Consider the following 13,052-nt stretch of genomic DNA (forward strand, 5'->3'; position numbering starts at 1 on the left):
GTCTGCCCAACTGTACGATGGACTGCTACATTGCCTCTGCTGTTCCATGCTCAGTTCACCCCGGCCTCTGTATTGTGGGTTGTAGGCCGGCATGTGCATGCTTCTCGTTCTCGAGGAAGTTGGTTCCTGGGGGCCCAAAAATTCCTCAACAAGGTCATTTAAGTCTTTGCCTAAACATAATATTTCTGTGCGCCGGAATATTTTGAACTACAGGCACATAGGACAAAAGCAGGAGCTTCCACTCATTGGCTGCGTATACAGACTCACGGGATTGCAAGTCCGTAATTTCCCGCCTCAGGTATCTGTGCTCACTGCGACACATATCCTCTACCCGTTGGAGTCCATCGACAATTATGGCATCAGCTTCATCTTTTTGGGATGCTCGCTTGCGTCCACGCTGTGCTTACAAATGGGCACTGACACCAGAAGCCACAGTACTTCTCTCCACAGATCGTGGCTTGCTCATGCCAGACACATCTTCAGCGCCCATCTGCTGGCTTGGTTCCAGTGGAGATGGTTCCAGTTCCTCTGCCTCTCTAGGCGTAGCGGTACTGCATATCGTTCTATAACAAAAAAAAAAAAATTATTTTAATTTAAACTATTTTGTCTCGCACACCTAAATCTTTTTACTTACGAGCGCTGTGACAAAGTTTTTTTGTACAAAGAGCAATTGCTCATAATGCACATAAGGGGCGACCCGTTTGCCACCAGATCCACTGGGTGTGTTTTGGCTGTTGCGGAAGTCACGTACAAAGCGATCCCTAATCGATCTCCAACGGGTATGGACAGCATCGGCTTAAAAGTAAAAAAAAATGAGATAGTTGATAGATAGATAGTAGATAAATAGTAGATAGACAGATAGTTGATAGACAGTAGATAAATAGTGGATAGATAGTAGATAAATAGTGAATATGTTTGATTAGTAAGTGTTTAGTAGATTTAGTCGTTTTTTTAAAAAATTCAACAATATTTACCAATTTTTTTTCTTAGAGGATGCTGACTTCTCCATATATCGTGGGTCAAAATGGCATATGATTTTGTCCCACAACTTCCTGTTTTTCACTATGTCGTGGTGGGAGCTGTCGCTTTGGTCCCATATGGATGGATTGGCTTCCACTAGCGTGATCAGCGTCTCGTTATGTATGTCCAAGGGCTCTTCGTCAACCACAATCCTTTTTTTTTTTTGGTGGGCAGCTTAGACTATGTAAACACAAAGCGTTATATTGAAAGGTTAAATTTCATTTGCAATTCACTGGATGGATGGATAGATAGTTGATAGATAGTAGATAGTTTATAGATATAGTAGATAGATAGTGGATAGATAGTAGATAACTAGTGGATAGATATACAGTAAATAGTGAATAGATAGTAGATAGATAGCAGATAAATAGTGGATATGTTTGATTAGCATGTTTTTTAGTAGATTTATTAGTTTTTTTAATACTAAAAAAAATAGTAGATTTTTAAATACAAAAGAAAAAAAAAAGGGAAACTTTTTTTGTTTCAAAAAGGAACATTAATAGCGTGATATTTACCGCTGGTAGGTGTGGCGACGACAGGCGGGGAGGCTGTTTTTTTTCCTCGTTTCCTCCTTGTTCAACAACCTATGGTGTAGTTAAAAAAAAAATTTAAGTATTCTTGTATCAATAAATTTATACGTGAAAAACACAAAATGTGTGCCATGTACCTTTGTCGCTTTTGCCCGTTTCTTGGGGGGGCCTAGCAGGTTCGGGCTCCGAAGACTCCTATTTGCAATAAAAACATGATTATACATGTGCTTACCTCAATACACTGGAGTGACACACATTATTGTGGCTTTTTAAAGTGCAAGCCTACCGTTTGGGAGAACACTGCAGACACGCTGCTGCTGCTTGCCTCACTATCCGACATCTGTGTGCAAACAAAACAATACATTTTTAGTACACACACATCTGACGTGCACTACACACTCCCATGATGTATATAGAGATATATAATATAATAATACATAGAATTGTACTTACATTGCCTCTGATCTCTTGCAAGACACTCACAATGTGCTGCAGGCGTCTTGAAAATGTGTTGTAGTGTCACTCTTCCTAAAAATGGCTGAAATCATATTTCCTGTCACATGACCACCCTCAAACGCTATTCAAACGTATGGTTTTATTTGAAAATTTAGCATGATTTGCGTCTGGCTGCGTTTGCAATAGCCTTCAATGGCAGAATTAATGCTTCCGTTAGTCTTGCGTTAGCTTGACCAGACCCGAAAACGCTGCAAGCCGCGTTCCAAGGTCCGTCATAAAAAAACGTAATGTGACAAACGCATGCCAATTTTGGCATGCGTCACGATGCATCAGACAATGCAAGTCTATGGGTGCGTTACAATGTCCGTTACATTGCGTTTTCACTACTTAAAAATGTGTCCGTTAGACCAGGGGTCCCCAACTCCAGTCCTCAAGGCCCACCAACATGTCATGTTTTCAGGATTTCCTTAGTCTTGCCCAGGTAATAATTGCATCACCTGTGCAATGCAAAGGAAATCCTGAAAACATGACCTGTTGGTGGGCCTTGAGGACTGGAGTTGGGGACCCATGCGTTAGACGGACTCACCTAGCACAATGTGAACCTAGCCTCACCGCCTCATAAGTTATCTCCTCCCCATAACATGTGACTTTCCGAGAAGCAGTCATTGGCTGACTGCACGGTCAATACTCCTTCCCATAAAATTCACTAAAACCTTTACTGATGTTGTCCCTGTAAGAAAATTCACAATTAAGTAGGACAAGCAAAGAAATGGGAATAACAGGAAAAACCACAAACATTGAAAATGCAGAAATAACGTAATAACAAAAATACTATCTCCGAAACTTTGTGATAGAGTAAAACTAAGCGCACATCAAACTCCATAAAACAGATGACCTTTGCTGTTTTTGTGTAGAGCTATTATCCTGGTGAGTCAGCTGAAGGGAGAGACTGTAATTTGCATCATCTTGGGTATTTGCTGCTACTGTTCTATATGCTGTTGTGTGTTGTTGGTCAATAAATTATTACCACCCTGTGCTGCCTGTGTAGTGTTCTGCCCACCGGGAGATAGAGCGGCGTTCAGCGGTATGAGCCCTGGTCCATGCAGTCTAACGACAACCAAGCCAGCGGACGAGAGCCCCCACTGACCCTGTGTCTCCACACTCACAGTGCTCGCTCTCTTTCTCCACACACGCACAAACACACGGCGCTCGCTCTCTCCGCACGCACACGGCGCTCTTTCTCCGCACGCAAACGGCGCTCTCTTTCTCCACACACACGGCGCTCTCTTTCTCCACACACACACAGCACTCTCTCTTTCTCCACACACACAGCACTCTCTCTTTCTCCACACACACAGCACTCTCTTTCTCCACACACACAGCACTCTCTCTTTCTCCACACACACAGCACTCTCTCTTTCTCCACACACACAGCACTCTCTCTTTCTCCACACACACAGCACTCTCTCTTTCTCCACACACACAGCACTCTCTCTTTCTCCACACTCACAGCAATCTCTCTACACTGTGAGGCAGTGACCCCTGTTACAGCTAGGGGGCGCTGTATATGCTCTCCAGAATGTACATGGAAGCGTAGTGAGGCCATGAGGGCCTACTACAGACACAGGTGTGGCTGTAATTAGAATAGTCAAGCAGTGACTAATTAAAAAGCCCTGTAGTACTGGGGGAGGTGTGTCAGTGTGTTCTTGGAAGCAGACAGGGCAGTTGTCTGCAGAGCTCTCTCTGTGTGGAGCAGCACAGAGGCGAAAGGAACCAGAGAGACTGACACCCTGCGTCTTGGGCTGTCTTATGTGTACCCGGCTGCACTCCAGAGGATAAAGAGTGCAGTGCGCTGAGTGAGTACAGAGACTTGTTACCGGCATGCGGTCACCCAGGGAAACTGGACAGAGGGAAGTTCGGCCTGTGTATTGACTGCGTCATATAGCCATGCGTTATTAACCCCTTCATGACCCAGCCTATTTTGACCTTAAAGACCTTGCCGTTTTTTGCAATTCTGACCAGTGTCCCTTCATGAGGTAATAACTCAGGAACGCTTCAATGGATCCTAGCGGTTCTGAGATTGTTTTTTCGTGACATATTGGGCTTCATGTTAGTGGTAAAATTAGGTCAATAAATTCTGTGTTTATTTAAGATAAAAACGGAAATTTGGCGAAAATTTTGAAAATTTCGCAATTTTCACATTTTGAATTTTTATTCTGTTAAACCAGAGAGTTATGTGACACAAAATAGTCAATAAATAACATTTCCCACACGTCTACTTTACATCAGCACAATTTTGGAAACAAAATTTTTTTTTGCTAGGAAGTTATAAGGGTTAAAATTTGACCAGCGATTTCTCATTTTTACAACGAAATTTACAAAACCATTTTTTTTAGGGACCACCTCACATTTGAAGTCAGTTTGAGGGGTCTATATGGCTGAAAATACCCAAAAGTGACACCATTCTAAAAACTGCACCCCTCAAGGTGCACAAAACCACATTCAAGAAGTTTATTAACCCTTCAGGTGCTTCACAGCAGCAGAAGCAACATGGAAGGAAAAAATGAACATTTAACTTTTTAGTCACAAAAATGATTTTTCAGCAACAATTTTTTTATTTTCCCAATGGTAAAAGGAGAAACTGAACCACGTACGTTGTTGTCCAATTTGTCCTGAGTACGCTGATACCTCATATGTGGGGGTAAACCACTGTTTGGGCGCACGGCAGGGCTTGGAAGGGAAGGAGCGCCATTTGACTTTTTGAATGAAAAATTGGCTGCACTCTTTAGCGGACACCATGTCACATTTGGAGAGCCCCCGTGTGCCTAAAAATTGGAGCTCCCCCACAAGTGACCCCATTTTGGAAACTAGACGCCCCAAGGAACTTATCTAGATGCATAGTGAGCCCTTTAAACCCCCAGGTGCTTCACAAATTGATCCGTAAAAATGAAAAAGTACTTTTTTTTCACAAAAAAATTCTTTTAGCCTCAATTTTTTCATTTTCACGTGGACAACAGGATAAAATGGATCCTAAAATTTGTTTGGCAATTTCTCCTGAGTACACCGATACTTCACATGTGGGGGTAAACCACTGTTTGGGCACATGGTAAGGCTCGGAAGGGAAGGAGCGCCATTTGACTTTTTGAATGAAAAATTATCTCCATCGATAGCGGACACCATGTCGCGTTTGGAGAGACCCTGTGTGCTTAAACATTGGAGCTCCCCCACAAGTGACCCCATTTTGGAAACTGGACCCCCCAAGGAACTTATCTAGATGCCTAGTGAGCACTTTAAACCCTCAGGTGCTTCACAAATTGATCCGTAAAAATGAAAAAGTACTTTTTTTTCACAAAAAATTTATTTTCGCCTCAATTTTTTCATTTTCACATGGGCAATAGGATAAAATGGATCCTAAAATTTGTTGAGCAATTTCTCCCGAGTACGCCGATACCTCATATGTGGGGGTAAACCACTGTTTGGGCACACGGCAGGGCTCGGAAGGGAAGGCGCGCCTTTTAACTTTTTGAATGGAAAATTAGCTCCAATTGTTAGCGGACACCATGTCGCATTTGGAGAGCCCCTGTGTGCCTATGCAATGGAGCTCCCCCACAAGTGACCCCATTTTGGAAACTAGACCCCCCAAGGAACTTATCTAGATGCATACTGAGCACTTTAAACCCCCAGGTGCTTCACAGAAGTTTATAATGCAGAGCCATGAAAATAAAAAATAATTTTTCTTTTCTCAAAAATGATTTTTTAGCCTGGAATTTCCTATTTTGCCAATGGTAATAGGAGAAATTGGACCACAAATGTTGTTGTCCAGTTTGTCCTGAGTATGCAGATACCCCATATGTGGGGGTAAACCACTGTTTGGGCGCACGGCAGGGCTCAGAAGGGAAGGCACGCCATTTGGCTTTTTAAATGGAAAATTATCTCCAATCATTAGCGGACACCATGTCGCGTTTGGAGAGCCCCTGTGTGCCTAAACATTGGAGATCCCCCACAAATTACCCCATTTTGGAAACTAGACCCCCAAAGGAACTAATCTAGATGTGTAGTGAGCACTTTGAACCCTCAAGTGCTTCACAGAAGTTTATAACGCAGAGCCATGAAAATAAAAAACAAAAATTATTTTCTCAAAAATGAATTTTAGCCCGCAATTTTTTATTTTCCCAAGGGTAACAGGAGAAATTTGACCCCAAAAGTTGTTGTCCAGTTTCTCCTGAGTACGCTGATACCCCATATGTGGGGGTAAACCACTGTTTAGGCACATGCTGGGGCTCGGAAGTGAAGTAGTGACGTTTTGAAATGCAGACTTTGATGGAATGCTCTGCGGGCGTCACGTTGCGTTTGCAGAGCCCCTGATGTGGCTAAACAGTAGAAACCCCCCACAAGTGACCCCATTTTGGAAACTAGACCCCGAAAGGAACTTATCTAGATGTGAGGTGAGCACTTTGAACCCCCAAGTGCTTCACAGAAGTTCATAACACAGAGCAGTGAAAATAATAAATACGTTTTCTTTCCTCAAAAATAATTTTTTAGCCCAGAATTTTTTATTTTCCCAAGGGTTACAGGAGAAATTGGACCACAAAAGTTGTTGTCCAGTTTCTCCTGAGTACGCTGATACCCCATGTGTGGGGGTAAACCACTGTTTGGGCACACGTGGGGGCTCAGAAGGGAAGTAGTGACTTTTGAAATGCAGACTTTGATGGAATGGTCTGCGGGCGTCACATTGCGTTTGCAGAGCCCCTGGTGTGCCTAAACAGTAGAAACCCCCCACAAGTGACCCCATTTTGGAAACTAGACCCCCAAAGGAACTTATCTAGATGTGTGGTGAGCACTTTCAACCCCCAAGTGCTTTACAGAAGTTTATAACGCAGAGCCGTGAAAATAATAAATACGTTTTCTTTCCTCAAAAATAATTTTTTAGCCCAGAATTTTTTATTTTCCCAAGGGTTACAGGAGAAATTGGACCGCAAAAGTTGTTGTCCAGTTTCTCCTGAGTACGCTGATGCCCCATGTGTGGGGGTAAACCACTGTTTGGGCACACGTGGGGGCTCAGAAGGGAAGTAGTGACTTTTGAAATGCAGACTTTGATGGAATGGTCTGCGGGCGTCACGTTGCGTTTGCAGAGCCCCTGGTGTGCCTAAACAGTAGAAACCCCCCACAAGTGACCCCATTTTGGAAACTAGACCCCCCAAGGAACTTATCTAGATATGTGGTGAGCACTTTGAACCCCCAAGTGCTTCACAGACGTTTACAACGCAGAGCCGTGAAAATAAAAAATCATTTTTCTTTCCTCAAAAATGATGTTTTAGCAAGCAATTTTTTATTTTCTCAAGGGTAACAGGAGAAATTGGACCCCAGTAATTGTTGCGCAGTTTGTCCTGAGTATGCTGGTACCCCATATGTGGGGGTAAACCACTGTTTGGGCACACGTCGGGGTTCGGAAGTGAGGGAGCACCATTTGAATTTTTGAATACAAGATTGGCTGGAATCAATGGTGGCGCCATGTTGCGTTTGGAGACCCCCTGAAGTGCCTAAACAGTGGAAACCCCTCAATTCTACCTCCAACACACCCCTAACCCTTATCCCAACTGTAGCCGTAACCCTAATCACAACCCTAACCCCAACACACCCCTAACCACAACCCTAACCCCAACACACCCCTAACCCTAACCACAACCCTAATTCCAACCCAACTCTAAGGCTATGTGCCAACGTTGCGGATTCGTATGAGATTTTTCAGCATCATTTTTGAAAAATCCGCGGGTAAAAGGCACTGCGTTTTACCTGTGGATTTACCGTGGATTTCCAGTGTTTTTTGTGCGGATTTCACCTGCGGATTCCTATTGAGGAACAGGTGTAAAACGCTGCGGAATCCGCACAAAGAATTGGCATGCTGCGGAAAATACAACGCAGCGTTCCCGCGCGGTATTTTCTGCACCATGGGCACAGCGGATTTGGTTTTCCATATGTTTACATGGTACTGTAAACCCGATGGAACACTGCTGCGAATCCGCAGCGGCCAATCCGCACCGTGTGCACATAGCCTAATTCTAAAGGTATGTGCACACGCTGCGGAAAACGCTGCGGATCCGCAGCAGTTTCCCATGAGTGTACAGTTCAATGTGAACCTATGGGAACCAAAAATCGCTGTACACATGCTGCGGAAAAACTGCACGGAAACGCAGCGGTTTACATTCCGCAGCATGTCACTTCTTTCTGCGGATTCCGCAGCGGTTTTAGAACTGCTCCAATAGAAAATCGCAGTTGTAAAACCGCAGTGAAATGCGCAGAAAAACCGCGGTAAATCCACGATAAATCGGCAGCGGTTTAGCACTGTGGATTTTTCAAATCCGCTGCGGAAAAATCCGCATAGGACCAGAATACGTGTGCACATACCGAAACCCTAACCCTAGCCCTAACCCTACCCCTAACCCTAACCCTACCCCTAACCCCAGCCCTACCCCTACCCCTAACCCTACCCCTAACCCTAACCCTAACCCTAGTTCTTACCCCAACCTTAGTGAAAAAAAAAAAAATTCTTTATTTTTTTTATTGTCCCTATCTATGGGGGTGACAAAGGGGGGGGTCATTTACTATTTTTTTTATTTTGATCACTGAGATAGGTTATATCTCAGTGATCAAAATTCACTCTGGAACGAATCTGCCGGCCGGCAGATTCGGCGGGCGCACTGCACATGCGCCCGCCATTTTGGAAGATGGCGGCGCCCAGGAAAGAAGACGGACGGACCTCGGGCGGCCAGGTAAGTATAAGGGGGGGGGAGATCAGGGCACGGGGGGGGCGTCGGAGCACGGGGGGGTGGATCGGATCATGGGGGGGGTGGATCGGAACACGGGAGGGAGGATTGGAGCACGGGGAAGGATTGGAGCACGGGGTGAGGGATCGCTGTGCGGGGGGGGTGGATCGGAGCACGGGGGGGGGGTCGCTGTGTGCGGGGGGGGGATCGGAGTGCGGGGGGGTTTGATTGCAGCACAGGGGGTGTGATTGGTGCACGGGGAAGCGGACAGGAGGACGGGGGAGCGGAGCACAGGACGGAGGGGAGCGGACCACAGATCGGGGGGCTGGGGGGGCGATCGGAGGGGTGGGGTGGGTGCACATAAGTGTTTCCAGCCATGGCCGATGATATTGCAGCATCGGCCATGGCTGGATTGTAATATTTCACCAGTTTTTTAGGTGAAATATTACAAATCGCTCTGATTGGCAGTTTCACTTTCAACAGCCAATCAGAGCGATCGTAGCCACGAGGGGGTGAAGCCACCCCCCCTGGGCTAAACTACCACTCCCCCTGTCCCTGCAGATCGGGTGAAATGGGAGTTAACCCTTTCACCCGGCCTGCAGGGACGCGATCTTTCCATGACGCATATGCTGCGTCATGGGTCGGAATGGCACCGACTTTCATGACGCAGCGTATGCGTCAAAGGTCGGGAAGGGGTTAATGGACTGTATGAAGAAGTTGTATACCATATTGACTGTGTGAAGTAACACAATAAAAGAACGTTTTGTTTGAACTTGCTTGGGTCACTGCCGTTTCACTGTATATGGTCCTACCGCTGCATCACAACACACACAGCACTCTCTTTCTCCACACACAGCGCTCTCATTTTCTCCACACACACAGCACTCTCTCCAGACAGCGCTCTCTTTCTCCACACACACAGCGCGCTCTCTTTCTCCACACACACAGCGCGCTCTCTTTCTCCACACACACAGCGCGCTCTCTTTCTCCACACACACAGCGCGCTCTCTTTCTCCACACACACAGCGCTCTCATTTTCTCCACACACACAGCACTCTCTCCAGACAGCGCGCTCTCTTTCTCCACACACACAGCGCGCTCTCTTTCTCCACACACACAGCGCGCTCTCTTTCTCCACACACACAGCGCGCTCTCTTTCTCCACACACACAGCGCGCTCTCTTTCTCCACACACACAGCGCGCTCTCTTTCTCCACACACACAGCGCGCTCTCTTTCTCCACACACACAGCGCGCTCTCTTTCTCCACACACACAGCGCGCTCTCTTTCTCCACACACACAGCGCGCTCTCTTTCTCCACACACACAGCGCGCTCTCTTTCTCCACACACACAGCGCGCTCTCTTTCTCCACACACACAGCGCGCTCTCTTTCTCCACACACACAGCGCGCTCTCTTTCTCCACACACACAGCGCGCTCTCTTTCTCCACACACACAGCGCGCTCTCTTTCTCCACACACACAGCGCGCTCTCTTTCTCCACACACACAGCGCGCTCTCTTTCTCCACACACACAGCGCGCTCTCTTTCTCCACACACACAGCGCGCTCTCTTTCTCCACACACACAGCGCGCTCTCTTTCTCCACACACACAGCGCGCTCTCTTTCTCCACACACACAGCGCGCTCTCTTTCTCCTCACACACAGCGCGCTCTCTTTCTCCACACACACAGCGCTCTCTCTTTCTCCACACACACAGAGCGCTCTTTCTCCTCACACACGGCTCTCTCTTTCTCCTCACACACGGCTCTCTTTCTCCTCACACACGGCTCTCTTTCTCCTCACACACGGCTCTCTTTCTCCTCACACACAGCGCTCTCTCTTTCTCCACACACACAGCGCTCTCTCTTTCTCCACACACACAGCGCTCTCTCTTTCTCCTCACACACACCTCTCTCTCTTTCTCCACACACACAGAGCGCTCTCTTTCTCCACACACACACCTCTCTCTTTCTCCACACACACAGAGCGCTCTCTTTCTCCACACACACACCTCTCTCTTTCTCCACACACACAGCGCTCTCTCTTTCTCCTCACACACACCTCTCTCTCTTTCTCCACACACACAGAGCGCTCTCTTTCTCCACACACACAGCGCTCTCTCTTTCTCCACACACACAGAGCGCTCGTTCTCCTCACACACGGCTCTCTTTCTCCACACACACAGCGCTCTCTCTTTCTCCACACACACAGCGCTCTCTCTTTCTCCACACACACAGAGCGCTCGTTCTCCTCACACACGGCTCTCTTTCTCCACACACACAGCGCTCTCTCTTTCTCCACACACACAGCGCTCTCTCTTTCTCCACACACACACAGCTCTCTCTTTCTCCTCACACACACCGCTCTCTCTTTCTCCTCACACACACACCGCTCTCTCTTTCTCCACACACACACAGCGCTCTCTCTTTCTCCACACACACAGCGCTCTCTCTTTCTCCTCACACACAGCGCGCTCTCTTTCTCCTCACACACAGCGCTCTCTTTCTCCACACACACAGAGCGCTCTCTTTCTCCACACACACAGCGCTCTCTCTTTCTCCTCACACACACCTCTCTCTCTTTCTCCACACACACAGAGCGCTCGTTCTCCTCACACACGGCGCTCTCTCTTTCTCCACACACACAGCGCGCTCTCTTTCTCCACACACACAGCGCGCTCTCTTTCTCCACACACACACACACACACAGCTCTCTCTTTCTCCACACACACACACACGCAGCTCTCTCTCTTTCTCCTCACACACAGATCTCTCTTTCTCCTCACACACACACAGATCTCTCTTTCTCCTCACTCACACACAGATCTCTCTTTCTCCTCACACACACACAGATCTCTCTTTCTCCTCACAGACAGCTCTCTCTCTTTCTCCTCACACACACACACACACACACGCAGCTCTCTCTCTTTCTCCTCACACACAGATCTCTCTTTCTCCTCACACACACACAGATCTCTCTTTCTCCTCACTCACACACAGATCTCTCTTTCTCCACACACACACAGATCTCTCTTTCTCCTCACAGACAGCTCTCTCTCTTTCTCCACACACACAGAGCGCTCTCTTTCTCCACACACACAGCGCTCTCTCTTTCTCCACACACACAGAGCGCTCTCTTTCTCCACACACACAGCGCTCTCTCTTTCTCCACACACACAGAGCGCTCGTTCTCCTCACACACGGCTCTCTTTCTCCACACACACAGCGCTCTCTCTTTCTCCACACACACAGCGCTCTCTCTTTCTCCACACACACACCGCTCTCTTTCTCCTCACACACACACCGCTCTCTCTTTCTCCACACACACACAGCGCTCTCTCTTTCTCCACACACACAGCGCTCACTCTTTCTCCTCACACACAGCGCGCTCTCTTTCTCCTCACACACAGCGCTCTCTTTCTCCACACACACAGAGCGCTCTCTTTCTCCACACACACAGCGCTCTCTCTTTCTCCTCACACACACCTCTCTCTCTTTCTCCACACACACAGAGCGCTCGTTCTCCTCACACACGGCGCTCTCTCTTTCTCCACACACACAGCGCGCTCTCTTTCTCCACACACACAGCGCGCTCTCTTTCTCCACACACACACACAGCTCTCTCTTTCTCCTCACACACACACACACACGCAGCTCTCTCTCTTTCTCCTCACACACAGATCTCTCTTTCTCCTCACACACACACAGATCTCTCTTTCTCCTCACACACACACAGATCTCTCTTTCTCCTCACTCACACACAGATCTCTCTTTCTCCTCACACACACACAGATCTCTCTTTCTCCTCACAGACAGCTCTCTCTCTTTCTCCACACACACACACACAGCTCTCTCTTTCTCCTCACACACACACACACACACGCAGCTCTCTCTCTTTCTCCACACACACACAGATCTCTCTTTCTCCTCACAGACAGCTCTCTCTCTTTCTCCACACACACACACACACACAGCTCTCTCTTACTCCTCACACACACAGCACTATCGCTCTCTCTTTCTCCTCACACACGCAGCTCTCTCTCTTTCTCCTCACACACACACACAGCTCTCTCTTACTCCTCACACACACAGCACTATCGCTCTCTCTTTCTCCATGAACAATCACCGACCCCGTGCGGTTCCCTCAGGAGTCGGGGCCACTCACCATCACGGGGGCGGCCTCCGTGTGTCTCGGGGCCCCATCAGTCTCACGAGCCTTTCGCGCCGCAGTTTCCTCAGTCGGTGACGACGTTTTCGCGCCAAAACGTTACAGCTGGAAAGA

The 13,052-nt window shown here is 47.5% G+C and overlaps 1 protein-coding gene across 10 annotated transcripts in view; it reads right to left on the bottom strand.

Annotated features, from left to right (window-relative positions):
* The window catches only part of PKMYT1 (protein kinase, membrane associated tyrosine/threonine 1), a 57,785-nt gene that overhangs the window by 44,713 nt on the left and 20 nt on the right, over positions 1-13,052 (bottom strand). For all 10 annotated transcript variants that reach the window (XM_069735211.1, XM_069735210.1, XM_069735208.1 and 7 more), the window contains exon 1: positions 12,936-13,052. This exon is cut by the window's right edge. The gene's annotated coding sequence lies outside the window, so the exon portion shown is untranslated. The remainder of the gene's footprint in view (positions 1-12,935) is intronic.

The sequence above is a fragment of the Ranitomeya imitator genome, chromosome 7 (genome assembly GCF_032444005.1).
Source record: "Ranitomeya imitator isolate aRanImi1 chromosome 7, aRanImi1.pri, whole genome shotgun sequence".
Taxonomy (NCBI): Eukaryota; Metazoa; Chordata; class Amphibia; order Anura; family Dendrobatidae; genus Ranitomeya; species Ranitomeya imitator.